The sequence below is a fragment of the Pipistrellus hanaki genome (genome assembly GCF_964339955.1).
Source record: "Pipistrellus hanaki genome assembly, chromosome: 5".
Taxonomy (NCBI): Eukaryota; Metazoa; Chordata; class Mammalia; order Chiroptera; family Vespertilionidae; genus Pipistrellus; species Pipistrellus hanaki.
This window is the reverse complement of record NC_140507.1, coordinates 3,112,445-3,123,351: the sequence shown is the minus strand read 5'-3', so window position 1 is coordinate 3,123,351 and position 10,907 is coordinate 3,112,445. Positions and strand designations below refer to the sequence as shown.

Genomic DNA, 10,907 nt, shown 5'->3' with positions numbered 1-10,907 from the left:
AATTTCAAACAGAGTACAAACAGCACTAACTATGAAGAAAAAATTGATAACTATTATAGAATAGCAACTTTGGTTTATCAAAAGACATCATCAACAGAGGAAAAGGACAAGCCACAAGCTAGGAGAATTATTCTTGCACAAATCTTTGTGCATCGGGCCTCTAAAATATATATTAGAGGCCCAATGCACAAAGATTTGTGCAAGAATGGGCCTTCCTTCTCCTGGCTGCCAACACCACCTTCGCTCCGGCCCAGGTTAGCCTTTCTATCTTCCCACGCTGTTCAGGGGCCCAGAGCAGCTGGGGCAGTACAGAATGTCTGTCCCACCCCTGGCCGCTCGGCACTTGCATATGCAAATCAGCCTGCCATCTTTGGTTTAATTTGCATACTCACTCCTGATTGGCTGGCGTCACGAAGGTACGGTCAATTTGCAACTTTCTCTTTTATTAGTGTAGATGCTATCTGTACCTATTCCTATTGCATCAAAGGATTCCTAGCCAGAATACATACAGAATTCCCAGAAATCAATAAGAAAACAACATATATAACAATAGAAAAACTGACCCCAAAAAATGAACAAGAAATTCACAAGAGAAGTTTTCCAAATGCTCATTAAACATGTGGGAAAGTACTTCATTAGCCATCAGTTAAATTCAAATTAAAACCACTACATATTCATTACATGCAGAGAATGGCTAAAAGTAAAAACATATTGACAATAGCAAGTGTTGGTAAAAATATGGAGCAACTACAAAGCTTATGGGAGTATAAATTGGTATTTATACTTTTAAAAGTATCTACTAAAGCTGAATGTATGCATTTATTTGTACCCATTTGTTTTACTACTGGAAATATAAACAACAGAAACTTTATATATATTTATCAAAAGATCTATATAAATTATGGAAACAATCCAAAAACTGCATCAACAAATTAAGAAATAGTCATATCATGGAATACTACACAGCAATGAAAAGTAAAACATTGCTGACAAAAGACACACATAAATGAATCTCACAAACATGACATTGAGCAAAAGAAGCCAAATACAAAATAATACCTACTGCATGGTTTCATAAATCACCAACATTACAGTGTCAGAGGCAGAATTGTGGTTACCTCTGAGGAGGAATAATGGGGCGATAATAACTGGGTGCCATGATGGAGACTCCTTATCTTCCTTTTCACTACCTGGGTGCTGATTGCACATCTGTGCTTATTTTGTGATAATTAAACTATACATAATTGGTGCTCTCTTTTTTTTTGTATGGGATATATATTTTTTAAAAATGACTCTGGGCCAAAACCGGTTTGGCTCAGTGGTGGAGCGTCAGTCTGCGGACTGAAGGGTCCCAGGTTCGATTCCAGTCAGGGGCATGTACATTGGTTGCGGGCACATCCCTGGTAGGGGGTGTGCAAGAGGCAGCTGATCGATGTTTCTCTCTCATCGACATTTCTAGCTATCTCTCTCCCTTCCTCTCTGTAAAAAAATCAATTTTTTTTTATTTTTTTTTTAAATCACTCTGGGAAGCAAGAGTGGGACCAGAGAGACCAGTCAGGAAGCTATTGTGGTGACACAGGCAGGAGATTGTGATGGTGTGGATGAGTGGGGTGTGGTGGAAAGAGACAGAAGTAGACTAATTTAGGATATATTTTGGTGGAAGAGCTTAATTGACTTGCTGATAGATTGGGTGCTGAGGAAACAGAAGAATTCAACAGTGGCCCATGGGTTTATGACGCATGGGCAGATGCCAAACCAATGGCCCAGATGAGGAAGACAGGAAAGGAACCAGCACTATTCAGATGCCTCCATATGTTACCCCATTTATTTCCTCCAACAGCGTTCCTTGTTAGCTATTTTCTATCCCCACTTTACAGAGAGGAAACTGAGACTCTCAGAGATGAAATTATTTGTCCAATTTTATAAGGCCTCAGAGGAAACAGAATGGAAAGATTTTTCTCTGGGAGGCAGTTGGGTCTACAGCCAGAGTTTGAAGCCTGCCTTTGTAAGGGTACAACCTTGGGCAAGTCTCTTGACTTCTTTTTTCTTCATCTGTAAAATGTGGATAAGAATATTATCTGCCTCAATAGGGTTAATGTCATTGCCAGAAGCCAGTTCCAGGATGTCAAAATTGCAAGAGTTTCATCAAAAGTTTGATGGAACTTGGGGACTCAACAAGGGCTGAGTCACATATGTTGTCACCTGTTGGGAATGGCTCAAGGCATTTCCCTAAACCTGAAAAGGATGATTGTTGGCTGCCAGACACCTCAGGGCATCTTAATCTACATGTTATTGCCTCCTACTGGCCAAATACCTGAACAGCCGTAGGCTATTCCCCATTCTGACAATGTACTCTGTAGATGAAACCCTACCCTTTGAAGTGTGTATCTCCACCTTGCCTTAGGACAATTTGTGTTAATAAAAAGCAAGAGGTCCTGAGATAGAGAGAACTTAGCTCCTTTAGCTAGGCTCCTCTGATTCCCCCCCTCCCCATGCCTTTCAAAATTATCTTTCATCTCTGGACTCTTATTTAATCTATGCATGGCCCTTCTCCAGCTTCCAGAACCCTTCACGATGCCAGATCAAGACCACCGGCATTAAATCACACCCAATGTCCAGCACGTGGTGGGTTTTAAAGGGGTCTGATACAAGATACAAGTCATCTGTTGGTAAGTTAGCCATTATTAGGGCCCATGTGGACTTTCACACAGACGTGGAGAAACAGAAGGTAGACGTTAGTTCTTGAGCCAAAACTGAGTTTCATAAGCACAGTGATTGCCCTTTAAAACACTGAAACCAAGGGTGGCATATGTTACTGCCACATAATAGAGACCATCAGGACCGAAATCCAGGTGCCAAAAGACAAAGTGCACAGAGCAGAGGCAATCCTGGTTTGGCGGGGTGCTGGCCACCTGGGTGACAACACGCTCTTCTGTATGTAGGAAAGGGAAATTATGGTAATTACCCAGCAGCCATTTGAACAGCTCAATCCCAGTCTCCCTCAGGTGCTCAGAGGGAGGAGCCGAGGTTTTTACTTTCTGGTGTCAGTAATTCAAAGAACTCTGATTAAGTGATACTTCTCATCACTTCCCTCTGACTTGAGCTGTTACAGCAGCCTCTAGGCTGGCCTCCTCCAATTCCTCCCCCTCAGACAAACGCTGAGTGCCCACGTTGTTCCTGGTCCTCTGCTAGAACAACCCCCAGGCGTGATGCCCTCATGGAGCCTCAGGTCCACATCGCTCCATGGTGATGTTCCGCTGGCAGAAAGCACTTTGTAAACTCTAAAGGGCTGGCCCCATGTTGCTACTGTGGGTGACCAAGGTGGCAGTGGCTGTTTTAATGCACAGCTGCTGTTGCTTTCAGTGGCTCTCCACTGCCTCCAGGATAGAGGCACACGGCCAAGTTTAAACTGAATTCCAGCCTCCCCTCGTCCTTACATCAGCCTTATACCCCATCCATATGAAACCACTAACAGTCCCTTCATTTCTATATGCCAAGGTCCCTGATTATTCCGTTTTCTGTATTCTGAAATTCTCTCCCTACCTGTCTGCCTGGAAACTCCCACTTCATTCTTCGAGATCTAATTTCAACCTTCGGGAACTCCTCCCTGCAAGTAGGTTCATCCTCCCTTCCTCTCCATTCACAGCACTCTGGACTTGAGTTTTTCTCAGTAGGGGGTAAAATATAACAGAAGGATCTAAAAATTACCTTCAAATTCCAGTCCCCTCCCTGCTTACCAGATATTCAGATTCAGTAGGGCTGGGGTACATAATGGTTAAGACCCCAGGCTTTGAGTCAAAAAAAAGTCATGTTAAGTCTCAGCTCGGCTATTTATCAGACTCATGACCTTGACTAAGTTACTTAACCTCCCTGAGGTTCTGTTAACGCTGTAAAATGGGGATAGAAATGGGCAGGGGTGATTAGCTGAGATACAGTGAGCAAAACACTCAGTATACTATCTGGCATCTGGGAAGCGATGAACAAATGGTAATTATTATTGAAAACAAGTGTGGTTTATTCTGAAGCTGCAGCTCATCCCTTTCTCGCTCACCCCCCACCCCCCATCCCCAGGTTGAGAATCACTGCTAAGCATTCACCAAATGCTATATGATCCATTGTTTCTGTGCCTGTGACTCTCAGTCCCAGCTCCCTGGCCGGCAGCCCAGCACCGCGGAGACACCCTCTCCCACACGCTGTTTGGTCCTGGTCAGGTCAGCCTGCCTTCTCGGCCTCAGATGTGTTCAGTGTTGGAGAGAATAATACCACCCTGATAAGTTTGTCACGAATATCAAATGAGATTGTGAAGTGAGCTGTTGCCATGGTTTTGCCATCTACAGTGAAGGGGAGCTGTGATTTAGGCCTGGCATCCTCCAGCCTCGGACCTGTGGTCCTCCCTCCGCCCTCCGCTTCTCCCCCACCCCACGCAATATGGATGTGCTCCTCTTTTTTAAAAAAACATTATTGGTTGATTTATACCTAACAGACGGTTCCACAGGGACGTGCACCATCGTGCACACCTTTCCAGGGAGAAAGGGACTCTGATGCACGGGTGTGAGGTGGGTCCCTCTCAGAGTGCCATCCACCGAGAGCACTGCGGTGAGCAAGACAGACATGCCCCCCCCCCGGAGAGTTTCAGTCTGGCTGAGAGAAATCCAATGATAAACAAGTAAACCTGTCAGCAAAATAATTTCAAAGAATGATAATTACTAAGAATAAATGACACAGGCTAAGGTATAGGCTAACCAGGGAGCAAACCTTAGAGTGGCCACAGAAGGTCTCTTTAGGAGGTGATGTTTGAGCCAAAATTCAAAGGACAAGAGGATTCAGCTATGTGAAGATCAAGGTTATAAGGGTCCCCAAAATAAGAAACAGAAAAACATTTATTTTTAAAAAGCAGCTCGTTACAAAACGGAAGCCACTGGAGGCAGAATTACTGAGTCAAGAGAGAGTTGGTGGTGATAGGCAGAAAGGGTAGGCCAGGATGCTGCCATGTGGGGCTTTGCAGGCTGTAGAAACACACACACACACACACACACACACACACACACACACACGAGACCCAAAGCACGGAATGCATACAAGAGCAGCCTTCCATCCCCCGCTGCCAGCTCCGACTTCCCTCTGCCGACTGCCCTCTGGTACCCGGGACTCCGCAGCCGACTTCATCTGGAGGGACATCCAGTCTAATTAACATATTATAATATATATATAGATATAGATATATATGTGTGTGTGTGTGTGTGTGTGTGTGTGTGTTGAACAATCACATGAAGGAAAAGAAGTTACTCTGCCCTCTGCTTCGCACATGTACATTCATTCCGCAGATGTAATTCAGCATGTGTTGTGTGTCAGTCACCACGCTAGGAGCTGGAGATACAGAGGAAAAGAAAATATTGAGTGAGCATGCTTGAACTTGAAGATAAGGCATAGCAATAAGGTTGGAAGAACAGTCCAGCCAGAAGGTAGCAGCAGGTACCTGTTCAGATCATTTGCCCCGGTAAGAACACAACTGGAGAGGAAGGGGGCCCTGGGTCTTCCCGGCGAAGGAATGAAGGCGGCATCTTATTACAGGGGCACCATATACATGGAGCGTGAGAAAGCTCTGAGGCACGGTGGGTGAGTGACAGGAATGATGAATGACAGGCAGTTAGACCGGGAGGCACATTCGCAGCAGAGCAGGTGCAAGACCTGTATTCGGTGACTGGACACAGACATGGGATGGGGGTGGGGGAAGGATATTTTCAAGGCGGGATGTTCTTTGTCCCCCAAGTAACAGGACCCCACGTCCTCAAACTTCAGGGCAGCCCTGCCTGCGTGGGGAACTCCTCCACGCCTCCCTCTCGCTTGCACAGACAACTCCGCCGGCGCCCTCTCTCCTCCCCGTCACCAGCCCCCGCCTCCTTTCTCGGGAAGCTTGGGTCTCCCCGGAGCAGGTCTGCCCTTGGGGGAAGCCTCTCGCTCCCGCGCCTGGCTGCTCGGCGGAGGGACAGAGAGGGGTCCGGGCCCCACCCCACCCACCGCCCCGCATGCACACGTGCTAGCCCGGGCAGGTGGGCGCGCTGCCGCGGAGGAGCCCACGCCACGGAGGAGAGGCGCCAGGACCTCGGCCCGGGCTGCAGGGCGGCCGCCGCGGAGGAGCTGCACCTCCAACAGGTTCGTAGCGGGCGCGCTCGCTCCTCCGGCTGAGCCGCCGCCTCCTCCGCCGGAGACCCTGGTCCCAGGCCGCGCCGCAGAGCTCCCGCGGCCGCTGCGTCCTCCTCGGCTCCCCTCCTTCCCCGCAGCTCCCGCCGCCGCCCGGGCTCTTCCGGGGCAAAGCCGGAGCGCAGGGGCTCACACCGCCCCGGGGACAGATCCCGGGCACGGCGGGGGCCTCGCCCTCGGTCCGCCCCGCGGGCTCCGCTCCCGGTTCGGTCCCGGCTCGGCCCCGGAGCCGAGGACGTCCCCGGCCCCCACGGGCTCCGCTCCCGGCAGCTGGGCGCGTCAGCACCGCGGCCGTGGACAGCTCCCGCCCGCAGCCCCGAACAAAGCCCCGGGCTGGGCCCGCGCTCCGTGGGGCGGGGGGTGGGCCTCGCCGGGGGGATCTGGCCCCCTCCCCTGCAGCCTCGGGGGCGAGCTGGAAGGGGAGGGAGAGCTAGTCGCGATCGCTCTTTGGTCTGCGGTTCACCGAGGCCTGGCAGCACAATGGCGGGCTCCATCCAGCTGGGAGTCAGGAAGGGGTGGGAGGAGGGAGAGGTGCGGGCGGTCCTGAGCTCCGGCTGGGGGAGCTGGGGAAGGAGGGTGCCGCCCCCTCTCCCACCCCGGCCCCCAGCCTCCGCTCCAGCTCAGGACCACGGAGCTCCTTGAGGAGCCCAGCACAGGTGCCCCGGGCTGGCAGCAGCTGCGATCACGGGCTCGGGCTGTCCCCAGAACATCCCTAGAAAGTAAGAGGCTGAGTTTCCGTGGGGGAGGGGGGCCAAGGAACCACGGAGGAGCCTCCGAATCGGGCAGCTGCATGCTTTCCTTCCCTCCTGCCCAGGGCTCCCCTCCGTGCCTCCGGAGGGAGCCACGGGGAAGGGAGGGGAGGGGGGGGGAGCAGGCAGCAGGCTGTGAACAGGTTTGGCTCTGGGAGGTTGCAATTCGCAAGAAGAGAGGTTGGAGAAGTATGAGGAGCTGAGAGGTTCCCCAGTAGGAAAGCCGGTTCTGCGGCAGAAAACCAGATGTAAGCGGAAACCTCTTCCCGGTGAGCGGAGGCTGGGAGGTCCCCTGGATCATGTGATCCTTTCGCGCAATGGATGGTCTCGCTGGGAGACCCCGTCTCGGGGCAGAAGTGATCTGCCCAAGGTCAGGCGGCTGTTTAGTAGCAGGGCTGGGCCTGGAGCCCAGGCTCCCAAAATCCTGGGTCTGTTGTGTAACATTCAGACAGGAGTCTTTTAAAATCCCAGAGGCAGGGGGAAGCGCTGAGTGGTTATTTTTTGTGGTTGTTGTTTTTCTTTAAAATCCACCTTACGTCTACCTGCAAATATAGTTCCTTTGAATCGTCTTGAGCAAGCAACATTGCAAATATTCTTCCTCTGTGCTGCCTCGCTGGGCCGGGCCAGGGACGGCTGGCACCAGAGTGGTGCGAGGCAGCTCCAGACCGATGTCCCTCTGTCCTTTCCCCTGGGATGCTGGCAGAGGACGGTCCCATTCTTGAATTCAAAAGCCCATCACCATTGCCATCTTTATGAGCAAGTTTTAAGACCACGGCCTTACTATTTTATTGATTTCTCTGGACCCCAGGTTTTCAAACTTTGAAAGACAGGTCTGTGGGTCCTTAAGCAAGGCCACATGGTGACAGGAGGGTCAGAAGGAATCAGAAGACGTGAGAATCAAATGCAGGCCTGTCTCCGGGCAGGAATGACGGCCGCACATACAATTTAGCATTTCCTAGTAGCCACACTTCAAAAAATGTAAAAAGGAACTGGTGAAATTAACTTTCGCAATGCTTTCTACAATGCCACACATCCAAAACAACATAAAATACCGTCAGCGAGGCAGCTCACGTTCTTTTGTTCATACCAAGATCTCAGAAATCCGTGTGTACTTGGCAGTTACAGCTCTTCTTCCAAAGACTAGCCTGCTTGCCAGCGCGCAAAAGCCCCGGGTGGTGGGTACATGGCTTTCATGTTGGACGATGCAGGTTTAGACTCTGTATTTTCCCACCGAGCTGTCAGTCCTGGAACGCTAGCCCCGCTGGATGTTCGGGGGGGTGGGGAGAGGTTCTGGGACTTGTTGAATTTCCCTGTATGTTTAAAGAATTTCAAACTTTAACGTCACCGTACGTGTTGGATTCCTCCCTGTCCCCGAGCTGCATGGTTTTCCTTCTGAGTCCAAATCTCAGCTCTGCCACTGGCACGTGACCTTTGGCAGGTACCCTTCTGAGAAGACCAGTTAATAGTCCCACTTACGAGGATCTAGTGAATCTGCATAATGGGATTAGGGTGGTACCTGGCACATAGTAAGAGCTCAAAAAAAAAAAAAAAACACATGGCAGCTACCAAGCCAGTTATTATTCTCTTGTAAACATGCCGCACGTACAATTCATGTTGTTTTGGGCCACGGGCTGGGACTAGGGAGACAGAGAAGTGTCCTGAGGAGGACACAGACCAGCCGAGGAAGCCAAAAAGAAAACAGCTGCACTCTGGTGAGTACAGTAGGCTGTGGGCTCTCCCAGGCAGGAGCAATGAACTGGGGGGCAGGGGGGAAGCACCTCAGACAGGTGAACTGTGTGGAGAGGCCTACAGGCGTGAAATCAGCCACCAGGGTGATGTCCCTGTGCCAGAGGGGCCTCAAGATGGGAACTGTGAGATGGCAATGGATAGAAAGGCTGGAGCCAGTCTCCAAAGGGCTTTTTGTGATGAACTATCTCAAACATATTTTTTTAAATATATTTTATTGATTTTTTTACAGAGAGGAAGGGAGAGGGAGAGGGAGTTAGAAACATCGATGAGAGAGAAACATGGATCAGCTGCCTCCTGCACATACCCTACTGGGGATGTGCTCGCAACCAAGGTAGATGCCCTTGACCGGAATCGAACCTGGGACCCTTCAGTCCACAGGCTGACGCTCTATCCACTGAGCCAAACCAGTCAGGTCTCAAACATATTTTTTAAAATAGAAAGAATAGTATAAGAAAGCCCCACCTCTCCATTATCCAGCTTCAACAATTGGCTGATTTTGTTTCATCCATACCCACACCCAGTTTCATCATATACACAGAGAGACTTATATTAAAGCAAACATAAGACATCAATCACATCATTCAGTGCAGAAGAATTTTTAACATAAACTTTTGCCATTCAAATGTTGTTGTTTCACTAACTCGAGCCATGACTTTCCCTCCTTGATCTACTCTGAACATTCCTGTTCTTAGCAGGAAGTTTTGAGAGAGGCCGCACTATGGAGATAAACCATGTGCATTAGAGAAACTATTTCAGGGGGAAAAAAAAAAAAAAAAAAAGAGGTACATCAACCCTCAACACGTATGACCAAGCCAAAATTGTTTATCTCTTCTCCTTCACCATGGCCAGAGGCCAGTAACTGTTTGTAAGGCTCACCAAAAGACAAATTGAGCCCCATTACCAAAGTGAGAGCTCCCCTTTCAAAGTAATCTGAGCCATAGCTCATAAGCATAGAAGGCCTTCAGGCATGGAAAGCATTGATCTGGAAACCATCACACCCGATGGCCACATTTCCAGGTGCGGAGACAGGGTTAGAAATGGAGAGGAAGTTGCCCAGAGTTCCCCAGCGCCAAGACCAGAGCCAAGACCTTTGACCTCATAATGTAGAGTTCTTTCCAGTTCACCATTTTGCATGAAAGATTAAACTTTAGTTTCTCGGCCCATACACTTGGAATGCTCTCTCTTCCCCTAGAAGGAGGGGAAGTGGGGCAGGAAATATCCTTCCTGCTGTCAGGAAGGTGACAACGAATGGCAGTTGAACCTGGAGACACCCTGATACATTTCCCTCCCATGTCCTTTGGAAGGAAGTTGATGGTGGTGGCACCTGTGTTCTGGCAGCTGAGCAGGTCTCCTGGCTGGCCCCTTGGTTCCCATGAGCAAAGGCTCGGCAGTCTGACACCCAGGCCTCGTTCCTGTGGATTTTTGCCCGTCCTGCTTGTCTTACGGATGTGTGCGAAGCCTCCCTTTCCCATCTGCCCTGACTTTGGCTGCACATCCCTCTCAGCTACAGACCCCTCCTCGGAAGGGATAAATGAGTCATGGTTGGCCTAGGCCCTGGCAGGACTCAGGACTCTTGTACCTTTCTGGAGCTTGAAGTATCTCCTGTTACCGATGAAACATTTCTGCACTGACAGACACGAAAGCAATGAGGGAGAGGGGGTGTTCCCGCTGCGTTTTGGAGACTCTGCAAGTCAGCATTTTCACTTTTCAAGGATGTCCCTGCTTGAAAAACGTGGAAGGCAATGTCTCACAAGTTTCCTTGAGTCTTAGGTGGACAAATTAAAATACATGGAAAGGGTACTAAGCATCCCTGATGAAGGGAAATCAGCAGAGGACAATCAATACAATTGCCTTACTTCTGGCAGTACAAATGCAGGCAAGAAATAAGAAGGTGATAAAGACAGTGAATTTCAGCTTATGAAATTACCCCGGCTTTCAGCCTGAGATGAGATATATTTATGCATATATTATAGATTATATTATATTTAGATATATTCTAGATCAGTATGGGATGGGATAGTATGGCATAGCATAGCATAGCATTGTATCGTATCATATCTGGGCTAATGTGAAAAGTACTAGGTAGTATCCCAAAGGGACCTTGGTGAACATCCGTCTTCCTCCAACACTAACTCTCTGAGTGGCTGTGCTGTGTCAGGTGCTGTCCGGTGCCGAACAAGACACCCCAGATCCCTGCTCCCAGGGAAC

General features: G+C 49.4%; 1 protein-coding gene across 1 annotated transcript in view; it reads left to right on the top strand.

The window, feature by feature from the left end:
* Positions 1-5,902: 5,902 nt before the first annotated feature.
* CPLX2 (complexin 2) overlaps positions 5,903-10,907 on the top strand; it is a 66,673-nt gene continuing 61,668 nt past the window's right edge. The window contains exon 1 of the mRNA XM_084886234.1: positions 5,903-6,153. The gene's annotated coding sequence lies outside the window, so the exon portion shown is untranslated. The remainder of the gene's footprint in view (positions 6,154-10,907) is intronic.